The 21,178-nt window shown below is 36.2% G+C and overlaps 1 protein-coding gene across 1 annotated transcript in view; it reads left to right on the top strand.

Annotated features, from left to right (window-relative positions):
- Positions 1-19,168: 19,168 nt before the first annotated feature.
- The window catches only part of LPAR1 (lysophosphatidic acid receptor 1), a 197,085-nt gene continuing 195,075 nt past the window's right edge, over positions 19,169-21,178 (top strand). The window contains exon 1 of the mRNA XM_074330820.1: positions 19,169-19,236. The gene's annotated coding sequence lies outside the window, so the exon portion shown is untranslated. The remainder of the gene's footprint in view (positions 19,237-21,178) is intronic.

Here is a 21,178-nt window from a genome sequence, read left to right as displayed (position 1 = left end):
TACTGGCTAAAAAACTCCCTCACAGACAGTGTCGTGTGAGCTGGTGCATTGTCATGATGCAAGAGCCATGAATTGTTGGCAAAAAGTTCAAGTCGTCTAAGTTTTTCAAGTAGCCTTTTCAGCACTTTCAAATAGTAAACTTGGTTAACTGTTTGTCCAGTTGATACAAATTCATAATGAATAATCCCTCTGATATAAAAAAAGTTAGCAATATCATTGCAACAAGTTTGCGAACTTAATTGTCAGATATTGTATACATCAGGATTTGTTTTCTTCTCACTTGGGCTGAATGTCCTTCATATTTCTTTTTATGTTAACCCATTTCAACTCTCCCAAGAGTAAACATTGTGTTCGCCAGTTTCCAAATCCTCAGAAACGTTCTTCTGTTTGTAACCAGGTTTCTCATGCTTTCTTTCTGGAAGTTGGGAAGAAAGTTTAAGGAATAATGAGCGTAGATCAAATGGAATAGAGAGGAGCCGTTACATTTCTCGACTTTCAAGAGCACAGATCCCGGTTAAAACTCATCCTATCATCAGACTATTACTAAATATTTAAGAAGGAAATATTATGTGACTTGTGTGCCAGACAGGCAAGTGGCTCCAGGGAGAGAAGTCAGACTCACTCACCTCAAACTCTTCTACTTACCGCGAAGACAATCACATTCACAATTGTTATCACTATTAACAGTACTTGAGCATTTACTCTGGCTTGGTGTATTATTTCATTAATTTTTTCAGTAACCCTTAAAGTATGAAACAGGTCATATACTTTTATCTCATTTTGCAGATGAGAAAACTGAGGGTTATAGAAGTTAGTAGCTCAAGGTCACTAGGATAGTAGGTAGAATGAAAAATTCAAACTCAAGTGTGTCTGACTCAAGAGCCTATAATTTTAAATCCTGTATTATGTTGCCTTGAATTTTATATGTTTGGATGTCAGATGGTAGGGATTTTAAACAGATTTGGTTAGAAGATAGAGTGATGGTCCTAATGAAAACCATTCCATTCCCTCCAAAAGCAAAATATTCTATCTTTAAAATATATCATATAATATCTGGATTACTGAATACAGGGAAAAAAAGAGTGTTTTTTTTCATTTATTTGTTTGTGTTTTTTTTTGTTTTGTGTTTTGTGGGTTTTTTTTTTTTTTCTGTAGATCATAGAAGCTGGCTCAAGGGGAAATTGGTTTTCAAATACTTTATTTTCCTGTTTTCCAGAGAATGAGTTGTTTTCTATGTCTTAATTTTGAACAGTCTTTTGTTGATTAAAAATCATAAACAAGGTTTTTAGTTTTTCAAGATCTATAGTCTACCTTTGAAAGTCTGGGCAAAATCTGCACACTGGAATAATAATTATTCTTTGGAAAGCTATGTATGCCTATCCACAATAAGAAACATGTGACAAGGTATTTAGCTATGGTTTCAATCCACATGAACTGGGAAGGACTTTCAAGTTAAATAAATCTTCACCGTGTGACAAAAACAAGCTTCAATACAGTACTGCTAATGCCAGCAGTGAAATCTGAGACCAGAAGTGCTAATGAGGGTGGAAAAAATTGGAAAATTTTGATATTAAGCCCTGATTTCTCTCTCATTCTGGTCTGCAGAGTTAACGTCCTGAATATTGGAATTTCCTTTGGTACTGCTAGTTTATTTCCAGTTTTAAGAATACTATATTACTAATCTTGGAAAAACCAATCTCTTATGTGGAAAAAGCATACTTAGTTACCCACAGACTATTTCTCTCTTAGATCTCAGAATTACTAAAGTAAGAAATCTCCCATTCCCTTGAACAGTGAATACCAATTTGTGTTGGACTGTTGGTATCAGATGTTACTTCCATGATGCCAGAGTTGTGATATATATATTACCTCTCAAATACCTTTGGCGTGAGTTAAACACAAATTAAAAATAATAATCAAGTAAACTTACCGATTCTCTTTTTTTAGCCTTTGGAGACGAACACTAAATGTCCAATTTATTTAGCACGATTGGGGGTTGAGCTCTTCTACCAAATAGATTTTCCCCCCAGAAATTTTACCACTTCAAAAACTTGCGGTAAAAAACAGCCTTTAAAAACTTGCAACCAGATTCTATAGATATTCTTCCAAAATATGATTTCTCTGTCTGCCTTCTTAAAAAGAAGATACTGAATGCAACTTAGTCTTAGCTTCACAATCTGAGATTATTGATCTAAACAATTGTTGTTTTGTGCTACCATGTATTCAACTGTGTTGTAGAGAATCACTGCTGAGATGAGAAGTGTTATTGAGGTGTGAAGGGCCATGTTAAGGATGAATGAAACCACACTAGGTCATGTAAGTTCTTGCAAAGGCTTCTGGGATTGTGTGTGTATGGGTGGGGGAAGGGTGTGCTCCCTCTATTGCCATCCTCGTAGTTGGTTACTTTTAAACTTCTGTGGCTGGAATACCTAACCCTAAAATTGTGGCTCTTAGAGAACCTGCTAAACTCCTTGTGTGTGAGCTTGGGCTTTGTGACATCTGCTTAGGTCATTTACAGGCCGTGGTTGTTCCATTTCTCAGTCTGGATTGAGTAGTAGATATCTGAGACTGCTAGATTACTCACCTCTAAGTAAGCAGTCAGTTTCTCTAATGTTATGCTTATTTTTCAAACTATTAAGTGATTTCACAACTCTCCATCTCAAATCTTCCTTCTGTTATAGACCCTACTTTACTGACGATACTGCCATCTATTCCAATCACCCCTATCAGAGGGCCAGGTTGTGGCATGAAGCTTTGGGGTACATGATTTTAAAGTCAGGTGCATCTGGGTTTGACTCTCGGCTCCCCAGCCTGATAATTGCATAATCTTATGCACAATAATTTATCTCACCCATACATAACAAATATTATTGAATACCTGTTGTGTGCCAGGCAGTGTTCTGGGCCCTTGGGGTAGAGTTTATGGAGACTACAGCCTAGTTGAGGGAAATAGGTGACAAACAAGCAAGGAAACACATTGTATGTCAAATGACGGTAGTGCAAGGGGTGTGGAGGATAGAGAGTGTGAGTGATGGAGCTAGGTTAGGGATGATTATGAAAGCTGTTTCAGTGGGGTGGTTGAGAGGGAAGCCTGATACAAATGCATTCAAGAGAGAATGGGAAGAGTGGGATCTGAGACACTATGTAGCCACCTTTTACAGAAGTTTTGCAGTAGCGGGAGGCAGAGATGTGTTATGGTAGCGAGAGGGAATGTGGGGTCAAGTGAGGGTTTTATTTTAAGATCTAGCATTTTTGTATGCCAATGTGAATGAGTTAGAGAGGGAAATTGAAGATGCAGAGGAGAGAGGAAACAATTGTTGAAGTAGTGTTTTTGAGTTGGCAAGAGGGATGAGATCTCCCACACAAGTGGAGGGCTTGGCTTCAGTGAGGAGGCCAAGAGTTTATCCGCAGCCGCAGGAGGAATGGTGGAGAATCCCAGCATCCAGACCAGTCTTTCTTTTCCATGGCTTCTGTTTTCTCAGCGAAAACAAAGAAGGCTCATCATCTGAGAGAGAAGGTGGGCGGAAGATGGGGAGTTTGAGGAAAGAGAGAAAGGTACAAACTAGTCATCTTAGAGAATAGGAGAGTGAGTGAGCTACAGAAATATAGTTGAATTGCCTGGAGTCTCTAAGGAACCGTTTGAGATTAGTGACCATCAGTGTAAAACTAGATCAGTTATTTTCTTTTTATGCAGCATACTTTCCCTGTTTTTCTACTTTTTTTTCTTTTTATAGTTCTAATACTGTCATTGTCTCGGAGGAGCATTGGATATTTCCGCCTCCATCCTCCCCTTCACATTCCCCCTTCATAATTTCTTTCCCTTGTTCCTCTACCTTAGAGAAAATAAGTCAGTGGTTTTCTCTTTCGAATTTTCAGAACAGCTTACACACACCTTTATTATAGCACTCTTCAATAAACCGCAATCATTTTTCACTTTTCTGCCTCCATCTTCACCCCTGCTATGCATGAATTTCTATTCCCAGCGTCTAGTTACAATGCTTTCATATTATAGACTTTTAGGTAAATGTTTACTGAATGGAGGAAGGAAAGGAAAAGGAAAGTTCTGCCTCTTATTTCCACATTTACAGTCCTTATAGATGTCCTATTTCTGGTAGTCAAAGATTAAAAAACAAATAACCCTTTACTTTGTCTATCTAGAGATGGATTAATAGTGTTTTTTTTTCTTAGGATTCATTTTGGGAATTCTATTTATTTACTGAATATTTGTTATTTTTTTTTTCTGGTATGTCTTAATGATGAAGAATATTTTTTGGCACCCTTTTAACAAGACAAAGCCAAAGAAGATTTATTTTCTAACAACTATTTCCCTTCCAGATAATGGCAAATTACATAAAACATTTCTAGGTCAACCAAGGCAACTGAGAAATTTTGACTCTGACTACAGCCGAGGCAATTTGCTGTGGAGATGGCTGCAGGCACACAGAGGTTCCTGAAAGCGGTTGGGGGGCTATAATTGATTTCAGATGTGCTCTGAATAACACTGAAGATAAACGTCCCAGAGGTAGATTATTGGAGAGCTCTTTAGCTGTTTCTAATAAAATAAAAAAAAATTCCAAGATATTTTTTTCTACAGATGCGTATAATAATTTTAGCATGAAGGAGAAGGCCTGAATGAAAACTACACGTTTGTCAATAATTTTTCATTTCCCCCTGATTATGAAAGGAATTCATGGTCTTGGTAGAAAAATTGAAAATTACAGATAACTATGAAGAACAAAATAGAAGGAATCACTGGATATTTACATACATATATTTATCGAGTTGATAATGTATATTAATTTTTATGTTCTATTATATCCTGAACTTTGCTCTCACCATTACAAATTTTTCAAAGAATGAATTCAAAATAGTCTTAGAATATTTTATAGCAGCGTTGTTTTCTACAGTTTTCTATGTAGTCTTGGGGATTCATAGCGGTGTCTCGGTGGCCACCACAGGGCTTGGGGAAGCAGGAATTGGGAGGGAAGCCCTTGAGTCGATTGGGCTCTAGGCTTCCCTTGCACTTTTCAAACAGAGCAGCTTCATATGTAACTAACTTATATATTGGGCTTCCGCACAAAATCCTCCTTGAAAAAGGGTTCCCAAGCATATCAAAATCGGAAATCAAATAGTGGTGAGTCATAATTTATGTAACCATTTTGCATTTGTGGCATATCCAGTTTTTCTATAATGCAAGTAATATCCTGGATTACTTTGTACATACATCACATATACGTACATAATTATAGAATGAAAATAATGTATCAAATAAAATTATATAAATATATAAATTAATATATATTTTACATTTATAAAATACATAATTATGTCTCTGGGATATATAAATACCCCAGATACTGGGTCACGTGTAGATACTGTTATGTTGTGCTACAGGAATATAGCCTAGAGAATGTTTGTGCAACTTCAACTCCCAACAGTGTATGAAAAGGACCTGTCTCATAGCCTAACAAGTGACCTTTTCTTGGTGTTATTTTCCATCTGTTGGTTGAAAGGTAACACATCACTGTTATTTTATTAAGCAATTATTTTATTATGGTGATGCTAAACCTTTATTCAATGAATTTTCTTTGTTAATATTTCTATTGGTGTTCTTTCAATGGATTTTAAGACCTATAAGTATGCTTTGTACATTAAAGTTATTGATCTTTTTCTTATTTGTGGCTTTTCCCCCCAGTTTGTCACTTAAGTGTTATGGTATTTTAAAAGAATATCATTTAACATGTTTGATATCTAATGTATCAATTATTTGTTTTATGACTCTTTCCATGGCTTTTGCACTTGGAAAATCTCTTTCCATTTACTTAGACATTCACTATAATTCCTGCTAGCCCAATGTTTCATTTAAAACAATTAACATGAATTCACAAGAGTTTATTTTGGGGTCAAGACATGCTTTGTGTAAAATTTATAATAGCTAATTTTTATGTTACTTTGAATAATCCATGCCAGCATTATTGGATTATTAATGTTTGAGAATGCAATTGATTTTATATATTCACCTTTCATACAAAAACTTAGCTAAACTATATTGTTTGCTCTGATAGTTTATTTGAAGAGTTTCTTGGAGTTTCTAAATGGCAAAAAGTATCATCAGGAAATAATTATTGTTTTGTTTCTTCCTCTTCAACCTGCATGCCAGTTATCTTTTCTTCTTTCCTTACCCCTCTGGCTAGGGCATCCGGCACAACGTTGAATCGTAGTGATTGTGGGTTTCCTTATCATGTTCCGGTCTTCCCAAGGAATGCTCTGACCTCTCGCCATTTGGGGTGATTGTTGTAGGCTTTCAGTAGAGTCTGTCTATCAGGTTAAGGAAGTTCACTTTTATTTTATTTGCTACAAGTTCTTTAAAATCATGAATTATTTCTTAATAAAAATATCACCCTCCTCCATTGAAATGTTCATTTCTTTCCTCATTTATTTTGTTAGAGGTGATTGAATTACACTAATTAGGTTTTCAGATGTGAACCATCTGAAATTGGACCCTGTGTATTATTTATTTTATACACTGCTGGATTCAATTTGATAATATTTAATTTAGGTACTTTTTGATTTATATTTTTAAATAAGACTGGCTTATTTTCCTTTCTTGCAGTACTTCAGTTGCTTTTGGAATCAAGGTTATATAAGCATTATAAAATGAGTTGGGAAACATTTCTTATTTTTCTATTATCTGGAAAAGAATATTTGGTAGCATTAGTCTGCAAAACTAACTGGGCCTGGGTGTGTGTGCATGCGTGTGTGTACCATAATAATAACAAACTTTATTCTGGGAGATTGTCTGCAGAGCTAGGCTTGAGCAATGGTACAAGAGGATCCCATCCCTGTAAACACATGAAAGAAAGCCCTTCAATCAAGAGTTAGAGTCTACTTACCTTTTTTAGAATCTGGGCTGGTGTGCCTTTCTTTGGCCAATAGAATGCAGCTATAGTTGTGGGCTTTAAAAGACTGAGCAGCTTCTGTTTTGGTTCTTTTGAGATCATCCACCATGTAAACAAACTCATGCTAGGTTACTGACAAATGAGAGTCCAGAGAGAGCGAGAGGGAGAGGAGGAGGAGGAGGAGAGAGAGAGAGAGAGAGAGAGAGAGAGAGAGAGAGAGATCCAGCTAGTGTTAAATCTAATCCTGGCATCCCAGAGGAAGCACCAGACACATGATCAAAGCCATCTTGGAACCTCCAGCCCCAGATGAGCTGCTGTAGTAGACCCAGTGTGAACTAGAAATCGACTGTCTATTCTGAGCTCTATCAACATCTCAGAATCATGAAAAGCAATGCATGATTTTTTGTACTAAATTTTAATGTTATACTTAGGTCTGTTTCTATCTCTTACTTAGAGTGATATCATCTGGTTTCTTTTCTGCCTGTCTCACACATTGTTCTTAATATTGTTTCATTACATACTTTAATCTCCTTTAATCTCATAACGCAATTCCCCGTTCTTACTCTTATTTTTCAAAATATTGGAACTATTCCTCTCTGTTTTTTCTTTTAGGGGAATTTCAGAATATTTTTGTCAATTACCTAAACCCTTCGGAATTTTTATTAGAATTGCATTACATTTATGAATTATTTTGGGAAGAATATTTGTGTGCTTATCTTTACAACCTAAACCACAATTCGTCTTTTCATATCTTCAAATATTTTTACATTCCTTAGTGACTTTTGTCATCTTTACATATTTTATTGAATCCTTCATTCACTCATTCGTTCATTACTGATTCAGAGGGCACATTTCTCATTAAACTCGAATTTGCAGCCCACTGTTAGCAAGTGTAGAGGACTTTACAGAATGTATTTTGAATATTAATTCTGTCACGTGCTATTATTTTGTTCTCTGCTGAACACTCTTTTTCTGTTTATTTTTATTTTATTGTGGTGCTGATGTGTGTGGTGCTGATGTGTGAGGGCCACCTGGAGTCATACTGTGTACATTAATGATCAGACTTTTATACCCCAGCTTGCTTGTGCATTGGAGATGGGCTGCCCTGAGTTCCAGGCAGAGGAGGCTGACCCTGAGTTGTCAGCTGGCGGCTCCTTATTGACCAGTCCTCTTAGCTGAGCAGCAAGTTCAACCTTGAAGGAGGACCTGGGTGGTGTATTGCTATGCTCACCACAGCCTGGTTCTGAGAAACTTGGAGACGTCACGTCCTCGGCCCGCCAAATGGGGGTGGACAAGGTGGCTCTCTATAGTATCTGCCACTTCTCGCTGCTCTGAATTCTCTGTGTTTTTCTCAACCACAGCTTTTCCTCTTTTCCCTGATGGGTGTTTATTTAACTTGCTTTAAAGTCACTGGAGAAGCTTGACTTACAGCTTTGATGTAAAGAGTGACTGCGAGCCCCTCAGCATGTAGCTGTTCACACATAAACCACAGCAAGGCACAGCCCTGACAGAGCAAGAGGCCTCGTTTCTGGAAGGAGGTTCCAATTAAATTGCATTCATGGCTTCGCGTTTAATTGAAACCTCTTGGCATGCCACTACCATTGTTTCATCTTCCTACATTGTTTTTGTGGCTTGCAGATTTGCATGGAGTTCTAACTTCCAGGCTTTCTGTAAGTAAATAGACCTAAAATTTCATTAATGCATAGTTGGCTGCCGCGTCCACTTCTCTCCATCCAGAAGATGATGTCTCTGATATTTTCAATAGACACTTTTGTCCTTGAAGCAATTTAATCAGATTCCGCTGATGCCATCATTTGAAAAATGTCCACAAGCAAAACAGGATTATTTTTCTCCTTTTACATGACCTGTGTCTCCAGTCATCTCAATTAAGTTCTTAGGACCGTTATCTAATGAAAGGAAAGCAAATTTAGAAATGGATATGAGAGTAGCAGAACCCCAAATAGGTTTTTATTGAAAGAAACTATGTAATTAAACAAAGTTATATACATAAAATTTCCAAAGAAATATAAACATCTATTTACAAGTAGATACTCTCAGCAACTAATTTAAAACAGAAGTCTGTGATCAAGATGTTTTAAACACACTTAGATAATTGCAATTTTATTTTAATAATGCCTACTTAGATTTGGTGCTACCAAATTTGCTTTAAAAACTCAGTGTGTGACATGCCCTTTCCCAGTATTCTGTTGGGGTATTACTGGTACATAAAACTAAATCAATAAAGGACCCACAAACTATGGACAATAGGAGACCACATTCTAGAGAACAGAAGGCAATCCCACTAGCTTCAATGATGCAGAAGTTGGGTTGAAACTAAAAGATCATGACTTATACACACTCCCCAACTAACGCTATAGAGCATGGCAGGCAGGAAAATAAGGCAGAAAGAGATTTTGACTCACTGCAAATCTCTGGCCTTAGCTTTGAGAGACAGAAGATTCATTGGCCAGAAGCAAGTCAGCCTTCCTCCCCACCTTGTATATATGATTTTTTTTATAAGTGTGTCCGATATCCTTCCCTCTCAAGCTCAAATTCCTTGCCTCCATCAGATACCTTCTTTTTTCACTCATGACAGCAACCTGACAGTTGCATGGATGAAAGGAAAAGAGTACAGGAATGTGTTATTTCCCAAGATGTGTATTTGCTTCAACTAAGAGGTTATATGTCAGGAAAGAAATAAAAAAAATGTGGAATGTACAAGGAAGGCTTTCAGGGTAGTATACCTGAACAAAATAATAACTCAGGCTGCATCCACTCTCATATTACAGTCAGGGGCTGGCATTACACTAGAAAGCTCTGTACATCAGAGTGTTTGAGATAGAGATACAGTCAGGATGCAAACAAATGGAAGAAGACTGAAGATAATCTGCCCTTCTGGCTGTAGGCAAAAGTAACGTTTGAATAGATGTCTCCTTGTTTAAACACGGAAAAGAAAACAAAATAACATAAGACCTATGAAATATTCTCAAATTTGCACTTTTCGTACCGTTGTAACATAAGCATTTTTAATGTTATTATAAACTTATTTTAAACATATTTTAATGGCTATAGATTACACTAGATGGAGGTACTAATATTTTCTTAGTTATTCTGTTCTCAGATATTTGTATTATTTTTCACTAACATAAATTAAGGCATGACAACCAAATCCGTGATAAAGTTCTACTGTAATTAAAAGTTATGTAATTCCATTTATTCTGCTAGTAAGATGTTCCTAGGAAAGATTTTAAAGGTCCAATTTTCTAGCCAGGTAAATGGGGAAGACAATTTTGTGGCAGTTGAATGATAGGTTATATCCGTAAATTAAACCATAAAAGCCATAACATCTTCAATATTTTTGAAGGCCTGTTTTTATTACCTAAATGTCTATGATTGGATATTAACAATTGTAGTAATATTATTGACAGGTGCTATTTATTATTTTGGTCCCTATGTGTGTTTTAAATATTAAATTAAAGAAATTGTTTTAAAGTAGAGCTATATTTTGTTTTGTTAATAGACAGGAAAAGTGAGACTTAAAGGAACAGAGCTAGAATTCACCCCCAACATCTATGACTCCAAAACCCAGGCTTCTATCTCCTGGCATAGGAGTACTTGACCCCATTCACATGTGCAATTACTTTTCAGAGGCATTATGCTCTTTGTTCAGCTGTCAACATTCTGTAAATTTTAGCTGGTTTTCTTATAAGAACAATACTTCTTTTTAAGAATGGCAACATAGTCTTAAAATTAATCACTATCCTAGGAAAACTAATACTTTTTTTGCTGGGTCAATAGCAAAAATAATTATTATAATGACAGTAATAGGGACCGTTTGCAAGATACTTCATTGTTTACAAACTGTTTTCACATATCCATAATTGCAATATACTGTGAAATAAAAATGGAGTTTAGAAAACAGCATTTATTTCTGATCCTACTTTTGTTGTAAAAAAAATACGTATGTCTTCACAAATATATGCAAATATATGGAGAGTCGAAAGATAAGCGTATATTCCAAAATGCACACTGGTGTGTTTATGCAATTTTAAATTTTTTGGAGTATCTATTTTAGAATATAATATTTATGTGTTCTTTTTGTAATTGTTGCCCTTAATCTTTTTTATATTTTTAAAGCCACTTAAAGAGAATTAAAGGCAAACACTAGACTTAAACATTTTTTAAATGGTTAGTGTATTTAATATATATAAAGGACCTATATAATTTTATCAGAAGCACATAGGAAACCTATAGTGGAATGGTTTATAATGGAATAAAAAATTATGACATTTGATCCTCATAATAATCTAAAGTAGATAGGACAGATTTTTTTTTTTTTAAGATAAAGGAACTACAATTTAGAGAAGTTTGAATGATTTTTCCCAAACTCAAACAATAATTTATGAAACCAGAACTAGAATTAAAATTTTCTGAACACATGAATAGGCAGCTGTAGACTCCTAAACCAATTAATATTCAATTTTAAAGGACAGACATAGCCAAATAAAGCAGCTGCAGTTCCTTGTAACCAGAAAAATGAGGAGAAAATACCCTGGAGAAAATGAAGTCAGAACTTGGAAAATCAAGTGGAGATGGAAACCCCCTAGGTTGCTGTCTGCCGATGGGAGTGTGCTTTCAGGACACCCTGAAAATCCAGGGGTGTGGTGCCTATGGAAAGAACAATTCCAGCTGGCCTCCAGCCTCCCACGCTGGAGGGCCAACCCTTGTTGGCTGCGCTCCAAATTACCCCAAGAGGCACCAGCCACAACCGTGCTAGTGTGTCAGGTTCAGAGCCAGGCTTTCTCCTGACTCATACAAACATGGCCCAAATGTGCAGCTCCAGAGCCAAGGCTCCATTCCCTACTCATACATTTCTGTTGAAAGTGTTAGTTACTTCAAATCCAGTTGCTTAAAATGGCTTACTCTGCTTTGCAGACTTTCATTACTCGCTCGTGTTTAGGTAGCATCTCTTTCAAGAAGCAGTCATCCTAGAGCCCTCCTCTTCTTGAGGGAGTGGCTCTGGGGGAATCAGGTTAGTAAGTCCTTGGGCTTTCTCAAGTTCTCCTATATTGTGTCAAACAAGCAGTTGGACCTGGGTCCCTTCTTTACCAGTATCCAGAGAAGAGCTACCCAATCACAAAACAGATCCAAATACACCAGGTGATCTAGGCTGAGATACACTCGTGTAGAATCTAGGAGGTGAACCATGGAAGTGTTAAACCCTTAGCTAGCACTGGTAGTGGGTAAAGGAGATTATACTTCTTTATGACAGTTTGAATTCTGGGCTGAGAAGGGGCGCAAAATTACAACCTACGACTTTTGGTGGAGATATTAAGATGGCTAGAGTCAGAGGTGGTCACAGAAGAGAGAGAGGGAAGTGAAAAACAGCGTGGTTTTGCAAATATCTAGTGTCTTGTTAAGGGTGACAGAAAAACGTAAGTACACTGTAGTGTTTGTTTTGTTTTTTGGCTATTCAGCATCCATTTCAGTTTCTTTTGGTAACAGCACCTGAATTTCCATTTGGAAATGATATTCCTCCCGATAAATACACTCTAATGGTCAAGAAAGGCCAGTTGGAAATGCTCTCCCTACAATTTGAATTACGAGCAGAATGATGAAAGGCTGTTAATTATTGAGGTCGACTCATTACAGCATCAGTCCCTGGGGGAACACTGTATTTCCTGCTACCTAAACTCTGTCAGCAGTCTAGTTTCTGTATGTTCCATTTTTAAGCCTTCCTTCAATCCTGTGAGCTTCCTTATGTCCTTCCAATAAATTCCCTGTTTGCTCAAGTTAGTCAGTATATGGTGATCACAACTAAAGAACCTTAACTAATACATTAATGCTCCAGGTTAGGCAAAGTAATTGAAGTTGAACTTGTGGTGCTCACAGTGCTAGCAGGATACTGAAACAATACAGGCAATTCTGTTTTTGAGAGGAGAATGAAGCTGTTACTCCAAAAAATTAAAATGATCAGGAGTGGAGGAAGTCATTGGAGGCAGACACAAATAAGTAATATATTTACTTCATAATTTATTTAGAGCTGGGCCTGAGTGAGCTGATTTCTTTTTCCCTCCAGTGTTTTATTATGAAAAAATTTCAAACATACAACAAAGTTCAACACATTTTACAGTGAACACTTCTATCTACCGTCTATTATTAACATTTCACTATACTTGCTTTGTAACTTATGTATCTATACCTCGAATCATCTATTAATCCATCTTATTTTTGATGATGCATTTCAAAGTAAATTGCAGACCTCAATATACTGACATCAGTATACTGTATCATGTATACATCATGCATACATGTATCATTAATAGGAGTTGAATATTAGTTTATAGTCTTCTCTTTTGATATAAAACTTACATACAATGGAGTACATGAGTCTTGAGTGTTAAGTTCCTGAGTTTTAACAAATGCATACACTTGTAGGGCCCAGACCCCTATTAAAATATACATTACTTTTACCCCAGAAAGTTCCACTCTGTTTCTTCCTAGGCACTCCATGCTCCTACTACCCCCACACCCCTATCCCCAAAGTCAACCACTATGATTTTTGAATCATGGAACTGATTTCCTATAATTGGGAAACAGATGAACCAACAAGACAGCAGCCTGGGTTGTAGGGGTGCTAATACATTACCGGAAACGTAATTATATGGAGAAAATTGTATTTATCACAACTACTCTCAGGGAGAATTCTGTAGGTGGTTGAAGAGTGTTTTGTCTAGATAAGCGCTTGGGGTGGGAGAAATTGGCTTCTAGGAAGTATTCTCCAGTCACAGCCAGTGGGTCCAGGAAGAGTGCAAGAGAGGACTGTAACCGCTGTCCTCCTGACCCAGCATTCGCTCAGGCTCTCCTGTAAGTAAAGGCTGCACACGTGCTAAATAATATGAAGATACACACATGATTAGCTTCCTGTAGTATCGCGTTATCTGTAAGAGTCCTCAGCTATCTTGGGGCCTGAAATCAAAGGAGAACATGTGCTGAATAAATGTACGGCAATTCTGTGTATATCCCTTTAATTACTAGTAGGGAAACACATACTAGGTCTTACTCTTGTCCATTTGCTACAGAAGTCTTGACTGAGAAGTTTGGAAAGAGCAAGGCACAGAGGGTGGAATTTTAAATTCACAGATGGGAGGCCCTGGACAATGGAAGGGAATGGGCTGGAGTCTGCTGAAGAGCAGAACACCCTCCCTACTCTCAGAGAAGACTCCACGATGGTCTGTGGTTGTCACGAATTGGTGAAACAGGATTCTGATCCCTTCTGTCTACTTCTCTGCTACCATTTCCTGCCATTAACAGAAGGGTGATCTGACTACGTAGCATAATTCAATTTTAAGCTCGCGTCTACAGGGATTGGCAGGCTCCTTAGTTCTTTCAAAGGGGTATCAACCTGAAAATAAAACGTGATGTGGTTCAGTGAGCTATTACTGCACATCTGTTAGGATGCTTATGATCAAAAAGAAAAGAGACAATAAACATTTAATTCTGGACATATTTTTCTTGAATTCAGGCCTTTAACTATTTTCTTAATTCTAGTAATTTTTAGGTTTATTCTTTGGTGCTTTCTCCAAATCACAGTGACTTATGAAACTTTAAGTAACACTGTTATATTTTATCATGTAGTTTATATTGTTTTTACCTTTATGTTCAATCATAAGAAGTGTCCCAGGTTGCACCTTTTAAAATTAAATTAAAATTTAATTTGACAGTTATTTTCTAAGGGTTTCAAAGTATGTCGCTGAGCTAACTTATGATGGGTTGTTTTAATTATTTTCCCAGTCCTAGTCGTTTAGGTTGTCTCCATATTTTAGTGGTGTAAATAACACTTTTTTTGCACATACTATTTCCATGCTTTGGCACTTGTGTACAAGTTTGAAAAGGCTGTTACTGTTTGGTGAGGAGGATGTATGCCCTACCCTCAACATAAGTAACAATGGATAGTGAAGTGTAAAGGAAGAAAGAAAATAGTGAACATAGCAGTCAGTGCCCACTGCCTGTGCTGTGGTTGGCTACTCTCCATTCAACCAGGAACTCGAAGCCTTCGGAGCCTCTTTTGCAGGAAATAACTGCTGTCCTTTTGCAACTTAACATTTTAAATGTTTAAATACTTTTAATTGCTTAAAATATTATTTTTTTACTCATGCTGCTGCCTGTTTTACTTATTTCTCTAACTTTATAAATGATTCCCAAACTTTTATACTATGTTAATGGTATGAAAAATATATATTTTTCCTTATCTTTATTCATGTTACCATATATGAAGATGCCACATGTGTTGTACCTTCATCTACATTCAGTGTTTTTTTAAAACAAAGTTTATTAATATCACACATTTTGAAATAGAGCTTTAGAACAGTAATCGTAGTATGATGGAGCAGGAAGACACAAAAGCATCTGGAAAAGTCGTTTCTGTCTCATTGACTGCCTATTAAAAGAATTTATTGGTTTGTAACCCAGAGGTTGCTGACCTCTCCAGTTGTCAGAAGGAGCACTTCCCTTTATTTCTAAACGAAAGGATCTGAGCACTCATTATGTTTGACCACAGGAAAGTTAGGCTTTTCCCATTTTTTCCTCCCCAAGGTCTCTGGGACTCCCTGTAGAATACTCAAGTGTTTCCCAAATCATGTGTAGATTTCACTGCACAGTTGGGCCAGTGACCTCCCTCTGGCCTACATCTCTGATCTTTGGGTAATAACTTCTTATTATTTCTTAAATGGCTTCCTCAGTTACTTCAGCTCTCCCTGTACAGCTTCAATGCAAATATGGACAGAGGCCTGTCGATTAATACCCAGGCTGTAAAAATTAACCAAATTCTACTAACAGTACCAGATAACAAAAAGAGATTGAATATAGAAAAAGAAAACAGTGGATATTATTAGATATGAGTATTTCCAAGATGTGTAAACTAAAACCTGTTCCCCACTCCCAGGACCTTCCAGGGCATCTCTCCTTTACCACCACCCTATTACCAAGTTGCAGGAACTTCCCCATTGTGTCATATTCCCCAAAGGGGGTGCCTTTGACCTTGTGCCCTGCAAGAGAGACCAGGCCTCTGAGTTCCTCCACAGCCCGCAAAGGGAAATTCTTCCCCTCCCCCACTCCACCACTTAGTTGTGGTCTGACATCCCAATTACAAAACAAAAAAAAATCTGTAGGTAAACACCTTTATCTCTAATGAAACCTTCATAAATTTTGAAGAGCAGAAACTAAAAGGCATAGAGATTGATTTTAAAAAAGATTTTAAGCACAACACCCATCCACAGCGAAATTAAAAAAAAAGCTTAATGAAATAAATATTGATTGAAAGTTGAAATGTAACTACTGAAAGTGAATATGAGAGTAATATATGATAAAATATAACAGTGTTATTCAAAGTATCATAAGTCACAGTCATTGTGATTTGGAGGAAACTCCAAAGAATAAATTTTAAAATTATTTGAATTAATAAAATAGCTATGTAAAAGGCCTGAAATAAAGAAAAATATGTCCAGATTAAATGTTTTTTACTTATTTACCATAATAAGTAATTAAAAGGTATAATGTGGAAATGGAAGTTTTACAGAAAGAAAATCTTTAATGTAATTTAAGAAATGCGGTAATCTAATGAATTAAGTTATCAAATACAGTATACTAAGTAATTAATCCTATTATTTATGTGTTTCTTCCTTACTTCCACAATTATCTTTGCATGTCTACATTCCAGGCACAACATGTAGCACTGGGAATAATACATCAGTAGTCTCTGGCTTCATGGAGATTACCGCCTATTATGGGAGACGTACATTTAAAAAATTTGCATGCTTAAATAATTACATGACTGATTAAAACTGTGAAAATTGCAGTATATAAGGTAGAGGCTACTTACACATGTGAAAACCATGGGAGACAGTGGCACATTTGAGGAATTCAAAGAAGGCCATGGTGACTGAGTGTAGAGAAGGAAGAGGAAAGTGAGTTGCAGAGGGAAGGAGACCCCTGACCATGTGGGGACTTGTTGACCATATTAAAGATTTTGACCTTTATTCTAAGAGGACTAGGAAGGCATTGGAAGTTTTTATGAGGGTTTTAAAAAATATAATGACAGGAAAATACCTATACACACAACAGAAAGGGGAAGGCTTTAGAAATCATAACCAGAGATAAAATGCTTTCATTCTGAAAAATGTTTACTCAGAATTTTTAGTGACATAGAAAAATAATTTGCAAATAATTTATTTGTGGGCCCAATAAAAGTACACTTTAGGGTAAGACTTTATTCTTTTACTTTTTCTTCGTTTAACTTTGTTTGAATATGGATGAGCCTAACACATATGGGTATGTGATTCTCACAACTGGTAACTTGGTAACTTTTACTTAAGAGTGCATGCATGTGTGAAGAAAAGAGTTAATATCGCAGGCCTGAGACGGCTGTCCTTGGAAATGCCTGTTTACACAGTGGCCCTGTGGTGTCTGGGATCTTGGATTTTAGAAGTTTTCTACCATTCCCAGAACTGATAAGAGTGGCTCACTGTATCTAGAGAGTTTGCACAACGAATGTGGATTGTGCTGAATACCTGCTTATATCTGCTTTCCTTCTGGTCTGGAATTTTGGAACATGCTAGGCAGAGAGGGTGCCTATGTGACCTACCCCCAATAAAAACCCTGGGCTTTGAGTCTCTAATGAGCTTTCCCAGGTAGATAGCATTTCACACATGTCACAACTTTGTTGCTGGGGAATTAAGTGTGTTCTATGTGATTCCACTGGGAGAGAACGCTTAGAAGCTTGTACATGATTTCTTTTGGTCTTTGCTTTGATATTTCTGCTGTAATAAATCATAGCCATGAGTATGGCTTTATGCTGAGTTTTATGCTCCCCTGAGCAAATGATCAAGCCTGGGGTTTGTCATGGGGACGTGTGACACATGAGTCACCTAAATCTACACGTTGTTGAAACTCTTATCCCAGAATTGTGTTTTTAATTGACTGTTAAAAGTCATTGGAGGAAGACTTTTTTAAAACACAGTTTCAAATAATGGCAGAAACTACAATAAAAAGATTCTTAGCTTTGTTTACATAAGAAGTAGGAACATATTTCCTATAAAAGAAAAAAATCATAAAAAGGTTGAAAGACAGTAAACTGAGAACAGGCAGAAACAAAGGAACTGAGAAAACAATTTGCCACCCATATTCAACGGATTAAAAATAACAGCCATGACTTACAAGTTTATTAGAACAAATAAAAAATACAGCAACAGATAAATGGGGATCAGTAGGGAATTTGCAATGCCCAAGAAAAATATGAAAAAGTTTTCAACTTCATTAACAAAGATATAAAAAAATCAAATTAAAACAACACAAATATAACTAGACTTATTGTGGTGGTCCTTTCACAATATATACAAATATCAAATCATTATGTTGCATACCTGAAACTAATATAATGTAACCACGTTCCCTTCTCTGACAGAGAGCCAGGCTGGTAAGTGAATTAAATTCAATATAATGTAATATGTCCATTATATCTCAACTGAAAAAATAAGACATATAAATTTTTTCTATCTTGTTAAAGTAAGTACAGTGAAGAATTATAGACCCGATGTGAACATGGTTACAAGGACAAACTCTTACCACTAAGGGTGCATAGACTATCATGATTTTTGGCATATACTAGACCCCCGAATATTTATTAATTGAATAAAAAGACATGAAAGTAAGCTTCTAGGATTGATTATTTACAAATGGTTTGTGAGTAAATAGGCAACCTTGTTCATCAGAAGGTAACGTGCGTTTTGTGTTAGATGAACCCCATTCCCTTCTCTGACAGGCAGCCAGGCAGGTAAGTGAATTGAATTCAAAAGACATTGAGTCTTCTTGCCTTCATCAAGGTGTGTGACATTACTGTGACATTACCTGTCCAATATGCTTATAACCGACAAAGAGAGACAGTCTTAGGTAAATCGAAAAAACAATTCTGTGGATGTTAGTTATTTCTGGACCTCATTCTAGAACTATTAAATCAGAACCGCTAGAGGGGAGTCCAGGGAATTTTCAAGCTACCCAGGTGACTTTTAAACGCACAAAGGTCTGAGCACCTTCAGCCTAGAGGCCAGAAACACGAAGGGAACTGGTGAATGCATAGGAGATGTTCATATCATTCGCAGTCTGTGTCCCCCTAGATGTCCTGATAATAATTTTCATGAGTGACTTGGATCGTGATCTAAGGATTATTCTTTACAAATTTTCAGATATCACAGAGCTGGCCAAGTTAATGAGTATCTCGAATGATTGCATCAACTACAAAGATGGGACAACTAGATCGAGATGAAGTTTGATGGAAATAAAGGTAAAGTCATATACTTTATTTTCAATGTGAACTGTACAAGGCACAAGATATGATAGGGACAGTTTGGCTTAGCAGTACTGATTCTGAATAGTTCATCAGGGCTTTCGTCTGTAGCTTTGACTGAGTATGAGTCAATGTTGTGAATTATGTGCCCCAAGGACTAATATGAGTTTAGAATGCATTCATGTAAACAAAGTAATTAGAATAACCAAGAAAAAAAGACCTTTATTTTGTGCCAAACAATCCACATCCTATGTATTCAGGTTAGGTGCCAAACGTTAGGAAGCTGTTCATAAAATTATCTACATTCAGAGAAAAATCAGCACAGCTGAAAAAGTGAATTGAAATCATTCATATGAGAATATATTGAAAGAAGAGGGATTTTCAGCCTGAAATAGAATAAACTAGTATCAGAGAAGGGGGTGCGTAGAGTATTTAGTTTTTAATTTGCTTTTTTGTTTGATTTATTATTTTGTTATTGTAAAAGTAATTTGCATTATTTTAAAAATTAAAAATGCCTCACTGCATATGCTTTTGAACATTGTAACATTTCAACCCACATAATTTCATATCCAGGAGTACTAATTCTATACCTCAAGCATCTTAAGTTTTGTAATATTTTCCAGATTTTTTAACGATTCATTCATGTTTATTTTCCCAAATGACATTTACAGTCTGTCAAGTGAAAAAAAAAAGTCCTACTAAGATTTTGATTGTATCTGCATGGGATTTATGGAATAATTCAGGAAAGGTTGACATCTTTGTAATATTGAATTTTCGTGTCCCAAATAAGACAGCCTTTATCTTATGTCTTTCTACAGACTTCTTCAAGTTTTAAAATTGAGATATAATTCAAATATCATCAAATTTATCCCCATTAAAGGGTATAATTGAGTGGATTTTAATATATTCAGAGAATTGTACAATCATCACCACTATCTAATTCCAGAACATTTTCATCTCCCTAAAAAGAAACTCCCTACCCTCCAGCAGTCACTCCCCAATGCCCTTCTTCCAAGCCCCTGAAACACCAATCTACTTTTTGTCTGTATGGCTTTGTCTATTCTGGACATTTTCTATAAGTGGAAACACACACCATGTTTCCCCGAAAATAAGACCTAGCTGGACCATCAGCTCTAATGCCTCTTTTGGAGTAAAAAATTAATGTAAGACCCAGTCTTATTTTACTATAATATGAGACCGGGTATAATATAATATAATATAATATAATATAATATAATATAATATAATATAATATAATATAATATAATATGAAATAATATAATATAATACTGGGTCTTATATTAATTTTTGCTCCAAAAGATGCATTAGAGCTGATGGTCCAGCTAGGTCTTAGTTTCAGGGAAACACGGTAATATGTGGCCTTTTGTGTCTGACTTCTTAGTATAATGTTTTCAAGGTTCATCTATGTGAAGCATGTATCAATACTTTATTTCTTTTTAAGGCTGAATACATTACATTGTGTGGATAGACCACATTTTGTTTATCCATTCACCAGTTAATGGACTTTGGATGATTTCCACTTTATGGCTATTATGAATAATTCTGCTATGAATATGTGTACAAGATTTTGTGTGAGCATATATTTTGAATTTTCTTGGAATATAGCCAGAAATTGAATTTCTGGGTCATATGGTTACTCTGTGTTCAATTTTTGAAGGACTGCCAAAACATTTTCTAAGGTGACTAGTCCATTTTACAATCCCACCAGCGATGTACAAGGGTTCAAATTTTTCCATATCCTCACCAACACTTGCTATTGTCTATTTTTTTAAAAATTATAGCCATTCTATTGGGTGTGAAGTGGCATCTTATTGTGGTTTTCGTTTGCATTTCCTGATGGCTAATGATGGTAAGTATATTTTCACGTGCTTATTGGCACATTTGTGTATTTTCTTTGGAGAAATATCTGTTCAAATCC

The sequence above is a fragment of the Rhinolophus sinicus genome, linkage group LG04 (assembly GCF_036562045.2).
Source record: "Rhinolophus sinicus isolate RSC01 linkage group LG04, ASM3656204v1, whole genome shotgun sequence".
Lineage (NCBI taxonomy): Eukaryota > Metazoa > Chordata > Mammalia > Chiroptera > Rhinolophidae > Rhinolophus > Rhinolophus sinicus.
Note: the sequence above shows the minus strand (reverse complement) of the source record. Positions and strands in the feature narration are given on the sequence as shown.